Here is a 21,356-nt window from a genome sequence, read left to right as displayed (position 1 = left end):
CACACACACACACACAGACACACACAGACACACACACTCAAGCAAAATTTTTGACGATTTCATTTTTAAGTGTGCTGTCATGCTCGGCTAGTAAATACCAATGGTGCCATTCAGTTTCCTCATCCTAAGACAGAAAATGAATCTGTTAGGAAAAACAACAAGCCATCCAAGGTTATTTTCATGGAAGACATGAGTTATGAAAGGTTTGGATATTTTAAATTATGACATGTGTTAAAATGTTCCTGGTGTGTTTGTATATTTTTGCAATTGTGTGAAAACCTTAGACATCTTCCTTCGATAGCTCAGTTGGTAGAGCGGAGGACTGTAGAGTACTAATGTGGTGATCCTTAGGTCGCTGGTTCGAATCCGGCTCGAAGGAATGACCTTTTAAAAAGGTCTCACCAACCATGGTGAAAAGTAACTGCTTCCGGCAACCTTATTGATTTTCAATAACGCAGTGAACCAAAGTCACTTGAAATACTCTATTGTAGAATTTAGGGTAAAATAAACAAACCTCAGGTTCTGTACAGTACAAATAAATAAGGTAGTTCTTGTGTTGCTGGAAGCAGTTACTTTTCACGAAATTCAGACTGGGTCATGGGAAGGGGTAACAATGAAAAGATACCTGTGTATATAAACAGCTATGAAAGATAATCTCGTTAAAGTTAAAGATCTAAAGTGCCTTATGGTAATAAACTTGACTCTCCTCCAAATATGAGCTTGTAAAGATTGTTAATCAGTATGAAGTTATTGCATTCGTATACTATCTTTTGGTGGTATAAACGTCATTTAAAAAAAAAAAAAAGTACACCTCCTTCGAGCCGGATTCGAACCAGCGACCTAAGGATATCAACATCAACCTACAGTCCTCCGCTCTACCAACTGAGCTATCGAAGGGAGGTATACAAGCTGTGTGACTTATGAAATAGCTGGGTACTTTGTTCTATTTTCTGATCTACTTCAAATGCAGGCAAGCATCAGGAAGTCTTTTAAGGTCTTCACTGCCCTTGTCCTACGGTGCATCCGGTCTCTTTGGGGCCTCCTCTCTCAATTAAAAGTTAGAGGAAAGCGATGCCACAGACGGACAACACCATCCTGAAACAGAGCTGTTGCCCAGTTCACCATAGAAACGCAGAAAATCGAGTGATAACGAAAGCATGAGACACGAAACTTGAGGAGCTTTTGACATGTGTTTTAGGTTCGTTTCCGATGCAGTGTTAAAATACTATGACCAAAAGCAACTTGGGGAGGAAAGGTTTATTTAACTGAAACGTCTTGATCACCGTCCATACGGGAAGCCTGGACAGAAACTCAAGCAAGGCAGGCGCTTGAAGGCAGGAAGCGAGGCAGATAACGTGGAGGGTTCTGCTTAAAGGCTTGCTCTCCGTGGTTTGGTCACGCCGCTCCTTACACAACCCAGCAGCACCCACCCTGCCGTCACCCACCGCGGGCTGAGCCATTCCCAATCAATCAATCAATCAATCAATCACTAATTATGTAAACGCTCCCACAGGCTTGCCTACAGGCAAATCTGATAGAGGCACTTTCACAACTGTGGCAGACGACTAGCTTGTGTCAAGTTAAGAACAACTAATCACCGTATGTATTTAGGAGTGGGCTGGTCCACGTTACGCTGCACAATTATACTGGAGCAAATAAACATAACATAACGTAACATATACTTCAAAGTTAAGTTTATTATGAAAGGCTAGGAGCAGAGACTGCACAGGCGAAAACCTGGATTGCTGAAGGAAGGCTGTAAGGAGCTGGCACAGTCTAGGTGCACCAGAAAGCCTCTGAGAAAGAAAAACCAAAACACATACAGCAACAACAAAATCAGACGCTGGAGATGTTTGTGGCCTCTCCCTAGATTCTCCTGCTTCAACCACTTCCGTTGCTGGGATTCCAGGCGCGGCTCTTTTCAGAGACTCCTCCTCAATAGACTCCGCTGGTAGTGGGGAGGAAAAGAGGGGAACAGGGCGGGTCCCTCTTTTATAACCTTACACCGACCTTTTCTCAATACTACCGTCCCAGATGAGGCGGCCGCACTGCTTAGGTGTGCGTAGAACCGTCACAGGTGGGCCAGAGTGCGGTGGGGACACACTATGCAAAGGAACTGAACTGACAATGGCTTTATCTGGGAAATGGTACCTTACATTTTCTTTGGGGTAAGCTTGGCCTGGCCTCATAAATATTTTGCTAAATGTCAAGACCAAGGGGACCCCACCGGTCATTGCAAATAGGTAATTCCTGGTTAAGAAGAATAAAGAACGCCAAGCATTTTTGTGAGTCTGTGAGCAGGAAGGACGACCTAGAAGCAGATACCCAATCAAAACACTTCTCCTTCGAGCCGGATTCGAACCAGCGACCTAAGGATGCCCTCAACGGAAGGTAATTCCCCCTACAGTCCTCCGCTCTACCAACTGAGCTATCGAAGGATATAGGTAGTACACTTTTAGAAATGTTATATAACGTTATATGATCTTGATTTTGCTTTGTTGTTGATATTATAACTAAGGGTTATAATAATATCAATATTTAAGAATATTGGATGTATTCTATATAGCGATGCTCACAGTTTCCTGGATATATATATATTATTATATATTACATATAATATATAATATATATAAAGCATATAATCATCATATATCATATATATATATAACAATAAAAACAAAAAAAATAGAAAGAGTCCCTGTCCTTGACCCTCCTAGATGTTCTATAGCCACCCTGTCCTTTCTGATTACTTCCTTTCTCTTAAATTTATCTAGATTTGCTAGATAAATGATATGGTTGCGTCAAGTACGAGACAACTGAGGAAGCCAGTTGTGGCTTGAAGACAGCCATCCATGGCCAGTGTATTTTGGTGCTGGGGTATTTCTTCCTGAACGTCAGGAGGTGGCGCCATTTAGCAACTGCTAAAACTTCAGCGTAAATTTTAAGATATTCCTCCAACCAATCCAGTATTACTGGAACCCCAAAATTTGTTCCTGCTGTAAACCTCATAGTGCGCATGTAGTCACGCAGCAGATGGGTCGGTGCCTCGGGAATGAACCTTTCGGTTCCACACCTACACGCCTCATAGTCATTTGAAGGTAAACAGAGGCCAGACCGGGCAGATTTCTGTCCGGTAAGAAGGAAGAATCTAGGTAGCGGTGAGTGTCAGGGCAAGTCTGACTATAAGAGGAATAACAGTGGGTTTCTATATACAATTTCAGCATCTGAGATTTAAAATCTCTTCTGTGGAGGGAACAACTTCTTCCTACAGAAAGCCGTTCTCTTTTTGTCAACCCTGACTATAGTGAATAAGCAGAAGAGAAAAGCAAGTGCTGAGGGTGGTCTGAAGCCCCAGGAGGCCTCGGACGGGCTCCGTGCACAGCTCAGAGACGTGGGGTCGGGCCTGGGGATGGGTGTCGGGCCTGGGGACGGGTGTCGGGCCTGGGGATGGGTGTCGGGCCTGGGGACGGGTGTCGGGCCTGGGGGTGGGTGTCTTTTTCTTTTCTTTCCTTTTTTCTATTTGTTTATTCATTTTTTTTCTTTCTTATTTACCGGACCTTGTTTTCTAGCTCTGACTGCTGGTATTCATAGAGTAATCCAGGCAAACCTCCAGCCCAGCCCCGCAGCTGCTGAGATACGCCACCCCACAACGGGCTCTAGAATCACTGATTTGAATGTTTCACGTTCTTTCTTTTAATTCTTACTATCTTGCTCCGATTTTATTGAGTTTTCAAAAATAAACATTAAGCCCACAAGCGGAAGTCTTTCTGATGAACTTTCAGAAGAAGAGGCAATTGGGCTGTGCTTGTCGACTAGGGACCTCACCCAGTCCTACCTAGAACCCGGAACCGCACCTGATACTGACACTCCGCAAATCCAAAAGGAAAAGAGCCAATCTTTCTTTTTCCTTTTTGCAGATTTCTCTAGGCCCAAACCATATATGTACCCATTCTAGAGGAAGGTAGTGGGACGCCCCTGAAGGTAGGAGAGGATCATGACTTCGGGGTCATCTTCAACTACACAGGGAAGTTTAGGCTCTTAAGGCCTAGCTGCATGGCTCTGCCTCAAAGTTAGCAGCTTCTAGATAATACTTTGGAAACTGAATTTTGAAACTCCTCGAAATAATGCCTGCAGAAACCAGGGAAAGAGAAATTAACCAGGACAGAGGCTTTTACTCTTGGCCATGTGGCCTCCAGCAGTAATAATCAAAAGAAGAGAGAGAGAGAGAGAGAGAGAGAGAGAGAGAGAGAGAGAGAGAGAGAGAGAGAGAGAGAGAGAGAGAGAGAGAGAGAGAGGAAAAGAGAAGAGAAGAAAAGGGAAGGAAGCAGAAAAGAGAAAGAGAAAAAAGCCAGACAAAGGACTGACCTTGAAAAGCGAGCCTTCTTGAGCCGTAGAGACCAAAGAGTCGATTTCTGGAACCAGTCGTAAAAGTAAGAGGATGTGAGGGATGTGAGGATTGGTGCGGATCAAGGCCAGCCAAAGTCGAGCCCAGGGAACTATATTACTTTTCTCGGCCGAATGTTGAATTCCCGTCTGGCATCTGGTTTCTGTGCTCAGAGTCCCAGCATTAACTTTTTGCCAATCCCAGAACCATTGTTCCAGTGATCTCCGGGTCCTGGTACGCACCCCTGTGCGATTCTCAGAACTGGCGGTACTGTCTTTCATCTACACAGGGCGCAAGTAACCCCGGGACTTGTCCGTCACCACCAAGCCACAATCCCACACTTTAAGCTTCTTTTGCTATGTAAAACAAGATGGCCTCAAAGAGAGGGCAATTCTCCTTCCTTAGGACGCCTCTCTTCCCCTCCCCTAAAGTTCTGGGATTATAAAACACCACCCCTAACGCAGGAAAAATCTTTCTTAAATACTCTATTTTACCGTCTCCATTTCCGTTTTTATCATCTTGTCGGGATTTCATTGGACTTAAAAAACAATCAAATCAACAAACACACTAACACCCCCTCTACCCCACTCACACCCCCATAATCTCTATTTGAAAACACCAGCTAGCCTTGAATTAAATCCAGATATCAAAAAGGAGCAAGGTAGCAACCTCTCTCACCATCGCGAGGGGAATTAGCTCAAATGGTAGAGCGCTCGCTTAGCATGCGAGAGGTAGCGGGATCGATGCCCGCATTCTCCAGTTTTGCATCTGCCTCTTTCTTTTCCCATCATGCCCTGCTAAAGCAGGAACACTTTTAACCTCCATAGTTAATTTCAAAATTCTCTCAGGCACCCGGAAGGTTACTGTTCTCCATGAAATGGCCGAGTTCTTTGAGATTTCTCTCAAGGCTTGGAGCTCTGGAGTTTTATTACTGTCGAGAGAATTTGCAAAGCCACTACTTCCAGTAGTCATATCATAATATTCTCTTTTATTTAATGTATTTCCTCTTTTTCTATCAAGTTCTCACAGCTTTCCCTTTGCTAATGAGCAAACGCATTCCCTTTATTGAGACGGAGAAGCGTAGATCATACATAGCTGGGTTTGAATCTAGGTCGTTTGCTTTTGTGTTTTCAGTCTAGTCCAGTTCAGTCCATCCAGTCCAGTCCAGTCCAGTTCATTTCAGTTTAATTAGTTTAGTAATGGAATGTTCCAGAATATAGTCCAAGATATGGAAAGAAATGTAGGACTCTGTGTGGGTTGGAACTTACTGTACCTTGAAGAAACGCCCAGTCCAGGACTATCTAATGTATTATGTATCCGAGGCCCCGTTATCTTAAAAAAAAAAAAAAAACTAATCCCCCCCCCCCCTGCACATCCCACGGGATCATCTGGAGTTGCCATCTCAAACCGGTCTGCAAACAGCCAGACCTCGTGTTTTTTCATGCTGCTAATTAAAGATCATTATGATTTACACCAAACTTGAAAATAATTTGCTTAGAGAAAAGTTCTGATACATCAGATGGAAAGTACAAGAAATTGCAAGCACAGAACCCTTGTACAACTTCGTTATATTGAACTAAAATCTTTGTCAATTACTTTGTCTTACTTGGTATTAATCTCTCGTTGAACTCTTGACAGGTAACCGATTTTGAGAGCAGAAGTAACGTAGTTTAAAGGAATTAGCACAAAATTAGCAAATATGTGCTACTGAGATGGGAGATTTTCTTTGAACTAAACCTCCTCTTGCATTTCTCCCCTAAAACTGCCATTTCGTTTCCAGCAATGCTATTTGTTTTGTTTTGTTTTGTTTTGTTGAGAGAAATGTTCTAGCAGCGTTTTAAGAAACACATTAAAATCACCTGTATAACTTTTGAAATTCGCATCGCCTAGGTTGCAAAATGTCCCCAGGTCATTCTGACTTTCATCAATTTTCCCTCAGTCTCTTGAAACAAACAAACAAAACCATCATAACATAATTAAGCCAAAAAGCTGGAATGAACAGGATTTCCCTCCTGTCAAGAGCTGATAGGAAGATACCGGCTGAGAAATTTGAGCCTGCGGTCCAGCTGCTGAGAGCTCTCTCACCACTGGAGGGCGCGCGTGCCCCACCCACAGGCCCTGCATTCTCTCTCGGCCACCCGGCAGGTTGAGGGACCACACCCGGCCCCAGACCTCGTGTCCACAGGACGTCCCCGGTCCTTTACTCAAGGGCCCAAGGATCCCCGGGGTGGGGTTATGTGATCTATGACGTCGAAGCCTGCTTGGAAGAATTAAAAATCATCACAGAGAACAATTTTTAAAACTTACATTCACTTCTTTGCACATCGACAGTAGTGTCGGGCTCATTCAAATACGAAAAATGCCGCTCAATTCTCTCGGAAATGAGCCCCCAAACGCTAAAAACGCCGCTCAATTCTCTCGGAAATGAGCCCCCAAACGCTAAGAAAAAAAGTTATAGGTTCCTTCGAGCCGGATTCGAACCAGCGACCTAAGGATATCTAGAGTACCCATCTACAGTCCTCCGCTCTACCAACTGAGCTATCGAAGGACCCATGCGTTCTTGCTTCCTGACTTGGGATGCCATCTCTGCGTGAGGTTAGAGTCGTCAATCATTGTGCATGCAACAGTTGCCTCTTTTTAGTTTGCATTTATCCATTCTCTTATTCCAGTACCAAATTTCTGCGACGTGGCCCTTGAAGAAAACTTAAGTTTGAAAAACCAAGAAAACAGAAGCAAAATTAAGGACTTTGAGAGGACCAACTTTTACTGTGGTGATTTTAAACAGCTCGTTCCCCCCCACCCCCCCACCCCCCTACCCCCACCCCCACCCCCCAGTTAACACCAAAAATTGAGACGTGTTAGTCTGTAGTTGCAGCAAAACTCTATGGTTGGTCCGGATGTGCTTGAGTACACTTTAATCCCAACACCGGGGAGTCGGGAGCAGTGAGAGGTCACTGAATTCCAGCCCTAGCTTGGTCCACATCGTGAGTTCAGGGCCAGCCAAAGTGAAAGCCTGTGTGAACAACCAACCAACCTTGTCTTGTCAGGGTTTCTATTCCTGCACAAACATCATGACCAAGAAGCAAGTAGGGGAGGAAAGGGTTTATTCAGCTTACACCTTCCACACAGCAGTTCATCACTAAAGGAAGTCAGGACTGGAACTCAAGCAGGTCAGGAAGCAGGAGCTGATGCAGAGGCCATGGAGGGATGTTACTTACTGGCTTGCTTCCCCTGGCTTGCTCAGCCTGCTCTCTTATAGAACCCAAGAATATCAGCCCAGAGATGGTACCACCCACAAGGGGCTGAGATCTCCCCTTGATCACTAATTGAGAAAATGCCCCACAGCTGGATCTCAGGGAGGCACTTCCCCAACTGAAACTCCTTTCTCTGTGATAACTCCAGCCTGTGTCAACAAAACCAGCCAGTACACAAACAAAGATGAGAAAAGATAGGATAAGATAAAGATGAATAAAAATTATACTATGCGAGGAGAAACATACTAAAGCGCCCTTTAGCTGGCATTGGTCTTTGTCGATTGACAAGGAGATCACATTAGCTCTTAATTTACAAATGACTATGAAGATGAAGTCAATATAGCTTTAAATGCTGGGTTCAAGTAGGATTCAAATGTAAATTAACTCGATATTAGAATTCCTTCCAGCTTCCTAGAGATCATGAGGAGCTCCAAATAGCTCTTATGACAGACACTTCTGACATCAGAAATCTGTCTTACTCTTGTCCAGATTCTATTAAAGATCATTGTGTTGTTATACATTGGAGTCACACACACAGGCGAACAATGCCCCACCCAGAACCACTAATGGACTAGCCGTGTCCACCCTGTGTGGTCCAATGAAAGCGTTCTCTGCTGTTGTTCAGTGTTTTGTAGGATTTTGTTGTTCTATTTGTTTCCCCGAGCAAGAATAAAAAACAGGCTATTAATCACTTAGCTGAGCACTAACCTCTCCATGTCTTCAAGAAATATCAGAGTAAATCAAAACATTCTCTCTCTCCCAACTCGAGCTGATTGAATGGGTTATCTTATTTTTAGCTTATTACAGATGTATTTAATATTGTCCATTTTATCTAAATACACTTTTGCAGGCTCAATTCCATGATTGTTGTTTAATATAAAATGAGAACTTGCAAAAATAATAAATTCTTGAAAGAATACAAGTTCTCCTTCTCCCCCTCTTCCTTCTTCCGCCCCCTCCTCCCTGCCCTCCTCCCCTTCCTCCTCCTTGGCTTTGCATTATTCACCAAAGCATAAATCGAAGGGTGACCTCACTGTTACCACTAGAAGAAAGCAGGCCCCTGAACCACAGTCCTATTCTCCATGAGACTCCTGTGTGGTGACTTGAGTGGAAATCCATCCCACGGAACAGATAGTTTATATCTTACATACCTCAATCTGGAAGACTTTCCAAGAGGTCAGACCCAACCGGATTACGTCCCTCACAGAGACGCTCTTGAACTGTGATCCAAGAAGGCTGAGGACGTTCATACATGTTGCTACTGTCTGTGACCCCTCTGCTGCCTGCTCAGATAAGCCTTGAGGAAAGGATTTCCTGTTTCCTTCACCTAAGGCCCAGTCTGTCCCACAAACTGCACTAAGTCCCTGCACCTCTGAATCCTTTTTACGTCTCTTAAATTGCCAAGGCTTTCAAGTATACACTTGCCTGCACAGACAGATCAAACACTGTGCCGGAACAGGCTGAATTGATCATAGTGACTGTCTCCACTGGGCCCTTCACCCAGAACTTTGATAAATTCAGAAATACTCCTTTGTCTATATAATCCTGCAGGCAGATCCTCAGATGATTGTTTTCTGATTTTTTTTTTGTCATAAGAATATTTCACCAAAAAAGTGTGTAAACTGCCTGCAGATGATCTGCAACTAAGAAAGCTCGCATGAGATTTTTTTTATATGTCAGTTCAATAACAATTACTATGTAATGGTGTCCATGTTAGTTAAACAGCTTAGTTAAAAGCCTTAGGTTAGGTTAAACGTAAAAGCCTTAAACTTAGTTCCAACCTACTGTTGATGTTTGGTTCCCAGTTTCAACATCACCAAATCTAGGAAGTCCATCCTGATATTTTACAGTATATGACGCTGTTTACTAGACTTGAAGGGCTAGATGAAGTTTTTGACTAGGTAGGGTAGTGAACGAATCGTTGTGTTGTATGGATTAGCTGGAATGTGGGGTGGCACGGCATATAAGACGGAGAGGCGGTAACACCCAGGTACTTAGGAAAAGGAAGGAGGGAGAGGAGAGGGCAGGGAGGACGACTCCACGGGGGCAGGGGGATAAATGCGACCTCCAGTGCCTCCTGGCCGATAGTAATGCGGTGCTGAGAGCGCTCAGGTTTTCAAGATGATGCAACTGTTACCACCTAATCCCCTTTGGTTTGATTACATACCTTGGGTATGAATTTGGTCTTTCCAATTTTGAAAACAATTGAAAAATACAACTAGACCATACCACAAATGTATGACGTCGACATTGTCAATTTACTGAGAATTAAAATCTACCAGGCAATCCTGATTGGATTACCTCTACTCTGCCATAAATCAACATCTGTCAACAGAAGCCTCGTCACAGAGCTTGTGTGCGTCATTGTCTCTTCAGGTCTGTTCTTACCACAAAGAGCAAGAAAGCCGCCAGAACCGACTGTGGGAACCGCGGCAGACAGCGTCAGGGGGTCGCAGGGAGGGAGAGGAAGAGGAGAAAAGGAAAGAAGGAGAGGAGAGGTAAGAGAAGAGAGGTCAAAGGACAAAGAGAGCCGAAAACAGAAAGAGGGTGGGAAAGGAAAGAAAGATGGACACCAGTGGATGAGAATAGGGAAAACGAAAGTGTAGAGCACAGGCTAATAATTTCCAGCTAAACTTTTATTATTAGAGTTTCGTCTTTTCCTACTTAGAAAACTAATATGAAAAACTAAATAAAATCTAAAATCATGCCTTATGACGATATTGGGGGTGGGTAACACCTGGTCTCCTATTGCAGTGGAGAGAAAGCACCTGCAGGTGCCCGGCTAGCTCAGTCGGTAGAGCATGAGACTCTTAATCTCAGGGTCGTGGGTTCGAGCCCCACGTTGGGCGCAAATCTTTATTTTTAGGTAAAATCAAAATTATTTTAGATCTAGTAACTTAAAAAAAATTAATTCAAATGACGGCATTAACTTAAAAAAAATTAATTCAAATGACGGCATTACAGCGAGAACCCTATGGTGCATCACAATCCTGTACATCTTTTGCAGAATTTAGTACCCTCTTGGCGCAGAGCTCGCTGGTCTAGAGAGACTGGAGGGAAAAATGAAAGTCAAATCTGAAAACGACTAGTTTTAATTAGAAGAGAGCTCATGTTACAAACAGAAACCAAGTGCACAGAAAGAACACTTAGTTGCAGAAAATCCAATCAAACAACCAAACAAAAGAAAAAGTCTGAATTTTCGAAAGTTCTGTGATGGGAAACACGATTAAAACTTGGGCTCGTCCGGGATTTGAACCCGGGACCTCTCGCACCCTAAGCGAGAATCATACCCCTAGACCAACGAGCCAGATGTAAGTTCTATATCTCTGTTTGCTTAACCATTTAACAAGCTCTTTTTTTAATAGACGTTTGGTAGATGTTTAATAAATATAATTTATATTGTCTTTAATTTTCGGTCTTTTAAGCCAGGTCACTTGACTCTCTTAAAGTTTCTTCAGTAAATCTCTAAGAACCATATAAACATCTCTTGACCCACGCTTGTAAGAGAAACAACCGTGGCGTTTATTAAAAATACAGAAAACAAAATTTCTTCTCAGATGCACTTAGTCGGTATCTGGAACCGCAACCCAACTCCGAACGCGAACCCCAGCTGTCCTTGCTCCGGAGGCTGACGGAGAACCCGCGGGGCCGGCTCCAGGCTCGCTTGGACCTGAGGCCCTGATCCGGGAGTTTCCCTCAGACCGCAGGGGAGCCGCGCGCTCGCCCAGACACACAGCTGCTCCGTGCGGGTCCCGAGGAGACGGGAGGAGGAGCTGACGACGCGCAGGGACGGCGCGGAGGGCGGGCGCCCGGCTTCCCCACAGGAGCGACGTCTGACCGGAAACGCGGATTCCCTCAAAGCGCTCCGGCTTCTCTTCCCTGAGAAATCAAAGGCAAAGGAAAGAAAAAGGGAAAGTCGCTCTAGGGGCGTGGAATCCCCGCCGCGAACTCGCCCCGACAGAGACGCCCCGGGTGGCGTTCGCTCCCGCCGACCTAGTGCACAGTCGTGGGGCCATCCCGACCGCTCCAAAAACCCACAGACCTGTGTGGTGTGAGCTGGGACTGAGCACTCTGCTTAGGGAAAATAAATCTCTTACAGTTTAGATGGAAGGTTCAGGAATTGTCACCTATCAGCAGCCCTTGGACAGTCTGAAATTTTATTCAATTTTCACAAATTAGAGAGGACTTGACAACAAAAAGATGCAACTGGCCCGTACGGGGATCGAACCCGCGACCTTGGCGTTATTAGCACCACGCTCTAACCAACTGAGCTAACCGGCCAGATGAGAGGACAAGTGAACAAAATAACTATAACAACTTTATTCATCATTCCTTGTTTTCTTGGAAATTGAATCATATATTCGGTTATATATCCAGCAGCTGAATTTGCCCTTAATGAATTAGACTTTTCCCCTTTTCTCAACTGTATATTGATTGTTTGCTCTATGACACACGGAATTTAAGACATTTTGTCCATGTTTCTGCGTTTTCAAAACAGTATTACGTTTGCCCTAAAAGGCCGGCGGTATACCACAAATAAGCATTCATTATTGAAAATGAACCTTTTCCCAGAATGCTTCGATTCTCTAACCATTCATGGGGTGTGTTTTCCCACGCTCTTATTTCAGACAAAGTGATATTAGCGCCTTAAAATACCAAAGCAATCCTAGACCCCTCCCTACGAATATGTGGCTCTATTAGCCGCAGTTAAAACAAAAATACTTTAAAAAACAAATGTAGCGCTGGGCATAATACATAATAAATTGACATTTTAAAATGTAAAAAATTTTTTCTGGAGCAAAAGGGAACTGGAGATGCCGGGGATCGAACCCGGGGCCTCATACATGCGAAGCATGCGCTCTACCACTGAGCTACATCCCCAGCTGCTATTAGGTGGGCTTTGAGACTCTCCCCAGTTTTGAAATCGCTTTTTTTCCTTCAAAAACTGAGATTTTTTTTAAAGAATGTTTTTGGTTTTGCTTTATTTCTTTACAAAACAAAATCCTGAAATAGTAAGAAAGACAATCGTCATCGGCTTTTCAAATAGGAGAGACTTTTCTAGTCACTGGATAGTCACTTCACTACCTATCCCAAAGAAACACCTAAAAATCCAACAAGGAACAAGAGTCAAGCCTTGGGTACCCTTGTTTAAAACTTCTTTCTTTTGCATTTTTTCAAAAGCAGCTAAAGTGAAGCAATATTAAATAAACAGTCGCTTCTGCCCCTCGTTTTACGTTCACATTCTGTAGCTGAAAGCAATTCAGTTTTTCCCTTACAAGCTCCAGCAACAGATTCACTTGCTTTTGAAAGTGGATTTGCTTGGGCCCAAATGTGGAATATTAATACTGATCTGGGAAGCCTATGTATAGACTGTGGGTGTTACCAGAATACAATACATATATACACCACACACCACACACACCACACGCACCACACACACCACACACACCACACACACCACACATACAAACCACACACCACACACCACACACCACACACACCACACACCACACACCACACAGACACCACACACACCACACATACCACACACCAGACACACCACACAGACACCACACACCACACACCACACACCACACAGACACCACACACCACACACCAGACACCACACACCACACACACATGCACATACACACACCACACACACACACACACCACACACACATGCACATACACATACACACACACCACACACACACCACACACACACACACATGCACATATACACACACACCCTGCACACAGACACACACATACCTATACCACACACCACACACACACACACACACACACACACACACACGAGGGGCATATCTGGAGTTAACCATAATGCTCATCACCCTCAGCTCCCCGCGGAGACAGACAGCTTGTATACCAGTGGCCACGGTTCCAGCCTGTACATATAAGACAAGCTTCTTTAAAAAAGGGAGGAGGAAGGGCGGCAGGAAGGGAGTGGCCAAAATTTTACTTAAAAACACCCAGTTACAAATTTCCAGTTAGCAAAGGAATTGCTTTGATCATTGCACCAGCTGACCTCAAACTTGCTAAGGGCTTGAGCCGCTTCTGCTTTAGCTTCCCAGTCCTGGGATCACAGTCCCGGGATCACAGTCCTGGGATCACAGTCCCGGGATCACAGGCATGCCCCACCCTGTTACATGTGAGACAAGCGCTTTCACAGAGCTACAGCCCCAGGCCTGCCGCCCACTGATTCTTATGTTTCTTCTAACTTCAGCAAATAAAAAGAGAAGCCCGCAAGTATCCTTCTAATGTTGTTCTAGACACCACAGAGTACATCATGGTTTCTTCACTTCTGCTTGTGTAAAAGCCTCTCCGAGAATGGAATAGCTTCTCTCCTGCACTATGCACCAAACCCTGGACTCCTGTCTCTGGAGAGGGAAAAGCCCTTCGGCCTGCTGTATAGTTTTGGCATGAACTCAAAGCTCCCAGTGTTCATCAAGAATTACTCTTGAAGAGCATTCCTTTCTCCGAAAGCTTCCCCAAGCTTGTCTCTTCACAAGTTCCAGACTCACCTCCCTGATTTGAACTGAACTCTGTGTGCTCTGTGCCATTTTGGGGGCCACGCCTGAGTGTCTACAGGAATGGGTTGAACTCCAGTTGATCTTGTGTCCCCATGAACCTGCCCAACACAGCTTCTATGGCCACCATGCGCGTCTTTGTGATTTACCTAGCGCACAGCATTACAGAGATACTTGACTATTTCTCTCACCATCGGTTCTGTACTTACAAACTCCTAAAAAAAAAAAAAAAAAAAAAAGGTGGGGCAGCCTGAAGTGTACAGAGAAAGTTCCGGTACTGCAGGGGGATCTATCTAATCATGGTGATTAATTTCATCGTAGTCACCAGAACAGAGAGACAGACAGAGACAGAGACATGGAGAATATCTGAGTGGGTGGAAGAAATGCAGTAATGAATCCCCTGAAGAGCTGCATAGCTGAGTTACTGAGAGGAAGGGACATTGTCTTCAGTGGGCTAAAGACACCCCTATTCCCAGAAGTAACTCATTCACACTCAGGCTGGAACCAACCCTGATAAAACGTGTGTGTGTGTGTGTGTGTGTGTGTGTGTGTGTGTGTGAGAGAGAGAGAGAGAGAGAGAGAGAGAGAGAGAGACAGAGAGAGACAGAGAGACCAGAGAGACAGAGAGAGAGAGAGTTGAAGATGGGGGGACTAGCTAGCCTGAGAAAAGGGAGGGCTGTGACTATCAAACTACATCACGTGCATGTTTAAAATGTCACTATGAAACATTATACTGTATAATTAATATAAGCTAACAAAACGTTTTTACCATACATAAAGTTTTTATTGGCAATTTTGATTACAGAAAAATAACAATGCGTTTTCTGTGACCTCTTGTTTGTAAGATGGTGGGCAGACAGCTAACATGATTACCAGTCACGATCTGGTTTTCCATGAGACCATCATGGAGCACTTTCATCCTGAGTCCCGAGTGTTCAAAGGTGTGTACCACCACAACTCCAGAGACCTCATTTTTGCTGTCTCTGAATACACTAAGAAACTTGCAAGATACCATTGTGAAAGTATTAAACTTGAGTGGTTACAGTATTCTGCAAATTCAACAATTGTAGTTTCCAGCATAAAACTGGAATGACTTTGATTCCAAGGGGTAATGATGAGGGGGCAGGCCATCTTGAAATGGAGTCAGGGTCTCCATACCAGCAGTAACACTGAAGGATGGAGACATTAGACAGCACTGTTTGCCACAGTGTGTGACTCCATACATACACGCATGAAGATACAAAGATCACATTCCTGAAGCGGGAGGAATGCTTCACTGCTCTACAGCACAGATAACTATGTTGGCAATTAATTGAATATTTCAAAGAAGCTGGTGAAAAGATTTTAAACGTTAACATAAATGACCCACATCTGAAGCAATCAATACCAATCATATTACTAAGCATTGTTTACACATATTAAAATCTTACCCTGTACTGTACAAATGTGTCATTAAAAATAAAACTTTAAAAAAAAAAAAAACTATTATTCCCCAAAGTGAGAATTTTAGTCTGCTCAGGATTTTGATGATCTCGGGAACTCATCCTGTCTGTAAATCCATAAATAACAGCGTGTTTTATTTCTACTTTGAGTAGCTGGGTGTCTGAAGCGAATCACGCTGAGTATCATGTAGTTTTGCCTGATCCTGAGGTATTGGCTCTGGAGAAGGGGAGACACTTTATGCATTTGTCTTTGGGCTTGGTCACCACGCCGTCTCTTCTGCTGAGTTATTGTGACCCCAGTAAGTTACATCCCTCCATTCAGAACACCCCATCCTCCAAGGGCTTCCTCACTGGCTCTTAATGACCTCCAAACACCCTTTCTGCTTCAAGACAGAAGCAACCTGCATCCTCACCCACTAGAACACCGTAACTAGAAATATACCAAGGGGAACAACATTAAATAATAAAAAGTCTCTAGAATTATTATTCACAGATATTCACAAAATTATGAAATTTTACTCAAGTAAAATTCAACATTCAAAATGTTTACTCAAGTAAAGAATTATTCCATGTTTACAGACTATTAGACTCAGCATTATAAAAAATTATGTAACCTATCAAATTAATCTATAAACTCAATACAAATCCAATAAAAATTCCACCATGTCTTATTCTAGAAATATTATGGAAGAACAAATGACTATAATTACCAAGACATTTATAGGAAGAAAAAGCTAGTAGTGAGATTGGCTAGCACTGACAGAAGGCAGAAGCATCTTGTTTTGTATTATTACAACTATTTGTATTGCTGTGGTCATTAAATAATAGTGCCACAAGGTTAGATACACAGACCACTAAGAAGAGGAGAACAATCAGAGGCCCACACTTACACAGACCCTGCACTTGGGAAGAGCTAGGACGCAGCCTGGGGAGAAAGATAAGACTCTTGAGTAAATATTTACTCTTAAAGTGAGCAGCTTTAATTGAATTTCTATCTCTTTTTCACAAAACTCAGTTCAAGGCAGATTAAAGTAAGTGTGAAAAGCAAAACTCTAAACTTACAGGGCAGTAAAGATTATCTTTAAATTCTGGGTATAAAAAATTCCCTCCACCTTCAACAAGCTCACTTATATCTAGCTTTATTTTTCAAATACAGATAGATATTCACGGTAGGATGTGGGGGCTGTGGGCAGCACTTTGTAACAGTTTCCAAGCTCCTTTCTCCAAACTTCACTGTAGAAGTCAAAAAGGGTTTTGTTGCTGCTGTGAAAAAGACGTCACAGAAGTGAATGTGTCTCACCAACCAGATAAGAGCTTTTCAGCATCAGAAATTCTCCAGAGAATGACTGGCAAAAGGAAGGCAGGAAGCTGTCACCTTGTGAATGGCAGCTTTATGACATCATAGAAAGCTTGTTACTTGAGGCAGTCATGCCTGTGCACTCTTGTTCCTGTGCTGTGAAGATTCTCTGCCAAAGTTCCGAAAGCATGAACCAGCAACCTTTCTTGGGAACCAGTGACCATATAAAATCCAGACAGAAAAACCCCATTTCCATCATTTCAATTCTTCGCCTGAGATACACTCAGTAGTACCCCTCCTCCCAAATCAAGTGTCCTTATGTATGAATAATGTAACTTCAAAAATAAAATTCTACAATTCAAGAAAAAAATAATTTAAAAAAAATTATTTTAGGAGGTTGGAGAAATGGCACAGCCATAAAGAGAACCGACTGATCTACAGACACCAGAGTTCAATTCCCAGCAACCACTTGGTGGCTCACGACCATCTGTAATGGGACCTAATGCCCTCTTCTGGTGTGTCTGAAGACAGCTACAGTGTACTCACTAACATAAAATAAGTGAATTTAAAAAAAAAAAAAGTTATTTTAACAGCAGGGTCACTAACTGCACACACCATTTTATTTGGCATCTCCTGAGTTTTGCCGGATTGTTCCAGCATTAACTCCGCCCTTCCTCCCCCTTCCTCCCCCTTCCTCTGGCAGCTCTTCTCCCTTCTTTTCAGGGGCCTTTTTCTTTTTCCTTTTTGACCTGGTGACTTTCCTTTTGGTGATTAGCACACAGCCACTCATATCTCCTCTGCGGCCCAGTCTTCTTTGCTGTCTCCAGCTGATTGCCTCTTATGTGTGGTGGGAACAGTACTTGGCGTCTAGTTTGCCGGTCACAGACGCTTCTTTCTCACACCACGCCTGAGACGAGTTCTTTATCAAGACACAAAACACATAAGACACCAAGAAATCGGCATGCTTAACATTTAGAAATAAAATTATACCAAAGTTAGTAACTTATGTATATTAAATAAAATATTAAGAAATACCCCCCCCTTCCTAATCCTCTCAGATATGAATAAGCTCCGACTGTCAAAGCTGTGGGCTACACCTAACCCCAGGCCTTGGAGGCCTGATGGCCTATGTCCCAAACCAAGAGTCAAATAAATTCTCTTTCCCTTAAGTTGCTTCTTCACAGGTCACTGCAATAAGAAAATTAGCTAGTAAGGTCACATTATATTTCCTGGAATTGTTTAAAAAGTTTAGATTCAGGCTGCCAATTTGTATTCTTTATTGATTATTGTATTACTGATTATAGCAAACCTGGGCCATTTTGATCATATTTCAGGTTAAAGCAATTGTGTTGTTATTTATTATCAGGCAAAGATAACTGATGAGGATACTTTTGGGGTCTTGCCCAGTTTTTTGTTTTGTTTTGCTTTGTGTGGCTCAGGTGCCCGAGGACTAAATCCCATCTTCTCCACCGCCCCCCTCGCACTCTCCAGCGAACGCGTGCTCGGCACCCGCACCACCGTGGTCCCCTGGTGGGCGGTCGTTCCACTCTCTCCATCCCTGGGACGCTGCACCTCCTCGGGGTCCTTTTATCTATTCCTTAACTTGGGGAATAGATAAATACTCTCAGCTTTGGTTTGCTTTAGACAGTTTCACTCTGTAGTCCAGGGTGGCCTTGCACTCACAGCTATCCTCCTGCCTCAGCCTCCCAAGTGCCAGCGGCTACTGGCGTGAGCCTGCCCTCCCGGCTGCCTTTCTGTCTGGCTCGGTGACAAGGACGACAGGGAGAGACGTCGGGTCCTTCGGACTCGCCTCGGCCTGAAACCGCAGGGATGAACGCGCCCTCGGCTCCCTCCTCCGCGTCCTCCCCGTAGCAGGGCGGGCGTCGGCCTTTCCAGATCCCGCCTGCACGAGAGCATCAGTGGAAAGCCGGGGCTTCTCTTCCGGTCCCCGCCGCGGACGAGCGGAGGTTACCACGCGGAGGCCTTCGGGATCTCACCTAGAGCGGCCCGGGGCTGACGACCACGTAGCCGAGAGGGAACCGGAAGGAGCCACGGGTGCGCTTCCGGCCGCTCGTGTGACAGGGATGAAGATTCTCAGTTCCCTGACAGAAGCATGGGCTCAGTTGCTGGAAATGACGCCTTAAGCTGCACTCAGGAAGCGAAACAGAGTAACTGATGAAAAGAACATAGAATTATATTTTATGATATAAAAACATGTACCACGGTTGTTTCCGCCCGGTTTCGAACCGGGGACCTTTCGCGTGTGAGGCAAACGTGATAACCACTACACTACGGAAACACGTTAGCGTGGGCCTTTCGTATTCAACAATTCTCTCAATATGATTTGCTTCTGTTCGGCTCTATGCATGGTGGTGTGAGAAGGTATCCACTGTAATTAAATCTTAGAAACAGAACTAAACAGAAACCTCGGAGCTCATAATTGGGACTTGAAACTACATTATCATTATACAAAGATCTGAAGAGGAAAGACTAAGACAAAGTTCAGTAGTTTCTCCAAATTACCGTTGTCATTAAAATTAATCCCTACAAATATATTTTAATGACTTAAGGGGTTATTTCAAAATCATCCTACAGCCAATATGGACTGGTAAGTCATCCTGACCTAGGGATCACGGCTCCACATATACGCCGGTGACGCCATCGCATGAACCGACGTGGAATTTGCTCTACAAAGAAGTGATGAGGTACGTTAAGACTGTCAGGAGGCTTGCTATGAATTCGAACAGACTGGTTACAGAATGAAAAAGTCTCAAAAACACAACGACAATAAGAGTGATGATATCGGAGTGATCTTTTTGTTCCTTGTTTTGTTTTGTTACAGGCAAACTCAGACATGAATGGATTTCTTTCATTAAATTTCCATGGAAGAAAAAAAAAAAGAACGTACACTCCGAGCCAGCCAGGAGTCGAACCTGGAATCTTCTGATCCGTAGTCAGACGCGTTATCCATTGCGCCACTGGCCCTGTACACGTAAGCTCTTGGGTGGGGCAACTACTTACAGTATTTCGAGGCTGACTTTGTGCTGTCCTCCTGACTTAGGTTCGATTTAGGATAATAGATTTTAGATTCTTTTTTATTTTTATTCCTTTTAGGTTTGTTTCTGCTCCCTCCCCCCGCCAAATAAAATGGTGGTGAGAGATGTCCCCATGTGACCTTTCTATTCACACTCAAATTCATTCAACCAATATTGCTGGATACTCGGGAGATTAAACAGTAAAAAAAAAAAAAAAAAAAAAATTTTTTTTTTCTCCGTGCCCTCGAGAAAATAAAACAGTAGTTCTGATACAAACATTAACGGTCTAAATAAAATTTTGATGGTTTTAGAGGAAAAATAATACAGAAAGGGAAAGGGAAACGTGTTATGACATCCTCTGATATTTTTTCTTATCTCCCTGTAGGTTGTTTAACCTCCGACCCCAAACATTTACCAAACAAGATCGCCACAGGCAGCCTCGCTGCAGGTCTAGCATGATGCCTTTACAAGAATATGTCAGTTCTGGTACATATTTGGTTACTTTCTAAGCAAAGATGGTTTTCATATGTGTGTTTCAGTCTTTCTATATTTTTGAACAGGCATCTCTATCCTCATGCACTGTAAATAAATCAAGGGCTGTTGAACAGAATTTAATTGCTTGATGTTGAGACTATACATGTTGAGATTAGAAAACTAGTTTGGGCGTATACAGTTTCAACAACCCTGAATGTGCATGCATGTGTGTATGTTTTTCACATCTAAGCTTTAATGGAAGCCTACTTAACACTTTCTGCTCAAAAACAGGGCTCTTTGTTATCAGGTTCTGTACACAGACTGGGAAGGTAATTTGGTGATTTTCCACTCCACTGCAGAATGATGCTATTATATATAAAGAAAAAAGAAAAAGAAAATATTTGAAAAAGAAATCAATTACATTGAAGTATGTCACCAACACAAAGTCATGAGAGACGTGATTACAATTCCAACATTGAGCAGGTGGAGACAAAAAACGGTCAAGGTTAACCTCATCTACTGATCAGTGCTTCATTAGCAAGTTCCAAGCACTGTTCTACCTGAGACTCTGTCTCCAACCAACCAAGAAAAAAAGCATGTCCTTTGATGTGCTTGGATTTCCAGTAATGAAGCAAAATCTGGTGCCTCCAAGTCCTGCCACACAGAGAAATAGAGCCAGAACCTAGGGCACCTCTAAAAGTCCATTCTGTCTGTCCAGAACGGCTTTAGCCCAGATGGCTGTATGCTCTGTCCACACACCCTGTTCTCCTGTTTTAAATCTATAAACAACTCCCTTCGTTGTTCAGTGTTTGAAGGTCTAATTTAGCTGTCTCGATTTACTAAGCCATGTCCACTGCAAGATATTGTTTTTGACGGGATTAAAACTTATGCAGCTATTCTACTGAATAGCCTGGAC

At 43.5% G+C, this 21,356-nt stretch overlaps 1 long non-coding RNA gene and 11 other non-coding genes across 12 annotated transcripts; 3 read left to right on the top strand and 9 right to left on the bottom strand.

Moving 5' to 3' along the window:
- Nucleotides 1–291: 291 nt before the first annotated feature.
- On the top strand, nucleotides 292–379 carry Trnay-gua (transfer RNA tyrosine (anticodon GUA)). Its single transcript is given in 2 exon segments — nucleotides 292–328; nucleotides 344–379. It is a non-coding gene; the product is annotated as a tRNA-Tyr (tRNA).
- A 433-nt stretch (nucleotides 380–812) lies between these two features.
- On the bottom strand, nucleotides 813–897 carry Trnay-gua (transfer RNA tyrosine (anticodon GUA)). Its single transcript is given in 2 exon segments — nucleotides 813–848; nucleotides 861–897. It is a non-coding gene; the product is annotated as a tRNA-Tyr (tRNA).
- A 1,444-nt stretch (nucleotides 898–2,341) lies between these two features.
- On the bottom strand, nucleotides 2,342–2,438 carry Trnay-gua (transfer RNA tyrosine (anticodon GUA)). Its single transcript has 2 exons — nucleotides 2,402–2,438; nucleotides 2,342–2,377 (listed from the first exon to the last, which is right to left on the bottom strand). It is a non-coding gene; the product is annotated as a tRNA-Tyr (tRNA).
- A 2,632-nt stretch (nucleotides 2,439–5,070) lies between these two features.
- Trnaa-agc (transfer RNA alanine (anticodon AGC)) lies at nucleotides 5,071–5,143 on the top strand. The gene has a single exon. It is a non-coding gene; the product is annotated as a tRNA-Ala (tRNA).
- A 1,701-nt stretch (nucleotides 5,144–6,844) lies between these two features.
- On the bottom strand, nucleotides 6,845–6,932 carry Trnay-gua (transfer RNA tyrosine (anticodon GUA)). Its single transcript is given in 2 exon segments — nucleotides 6,845–6,880; nucleotides 6,896–6,932. It is a non-coding gene; the product is annotated as a tRNA-Tyr (tRNA).
- Nucleotides 6,933–10,414: 3,482 nt separating this feature from the next.
- On the top strand, nucleotides 10,415–10,487 carry Trnak-cuu (transfer RNA lysine (anticodon CUU)). Its single transcript has one exon. It is a non-coding gene; the product is annotated as a tRNA-Lys (tRNA).
- Nucleotides 10,488–10,873: 386 nt separating this feature from the next.
- Trnap-agg (transfer RNA proline (anticodon AGG)) lies at nucleotides 10,874–10,945 on the bottom strand. The gene has a single exon. It is a non-coding gene; the product is annotated as a tRNA-Pro (tRNA).
- A 900-nt stretch (nucleotides 10,946–11,845) lies between these two features.
- Trnai-aau (transfer RNA isoleucine (anticodon AAU)) lies at nucleotides 11,846–11,919 on the bottom strand. Its single transcript has one exon. It is a non-coding gene; the product is annotated as a tRNA-Ile (tRNA).
- A 528-nt stretch (nucleotides 11,920–12,447) lies between these two features.
- Nucleotides 12,448–12,519, bottom strand: Trnaa-cgc (transfer RNA alanine (anticodon CGC)). The gene has a single exon. It is a non-coding gene; the product is annotated as a tRNA-Ala (tRNA).
- Nucleotides 12,520–17,529: 5,010 nt separating this feature from the next.
- Nucleotides 17,530–19,085, bottom strand: LOC127664472 (uncharacterized). The gene is made up of 2 exons (XR_007973206.1): nucleotides 18,615–19,085; nucleotides 17,530–17,850 (listed from the first exon to the last, which is right to left on the bottom strand). It is a non-coding gene; the product is annotated as an uncharacterized LOC127664472 (long non-coding RNA).
- Nucleotides 19,086–19,157: 72 nt separating this feature from the next.
- On the bottom strand, nucleotides 19,158–19,230 carry Trnav-cac (transfer RNA valine (anticodon CAC)). The gene has a single exon. It is a non-coding gene; the product is annotated as a tRNA-Val (tRNA).
- Nucleotides 19,231–19,843: 613 nt separating this feature from the next.
- Nucleotides 19,844–19,916, bottom strand: Trnar-acg (transfer RNA arginine (anticodon ACG)). The gene has a single exon. It is a non-coding gene; the product is annotated as a tRNA-Arg (tRNA).
- Between the last annotated feature and the right edge of the window lie 1,440 nt (nucleotides 19,917–21,356).

Source organism: Apodemus sylvaticus, chromosome 14 (genome assembly GCF_947179515.1).
Source record: "Apodemus sylvaticus chromosome 14, mApoSyl1.1, whole genome shotgun sequence".
In the NCBI taxonomy this organism is placed as follows: Eukaryota; Metazoa; Chordata; class Mammalia; order Rodentia; family Muridae; genus Apodemus; species Apodemus sylvaticus.
This window is presented reverse-complemented; position numbering and strand designations above follow the sequence as displayed.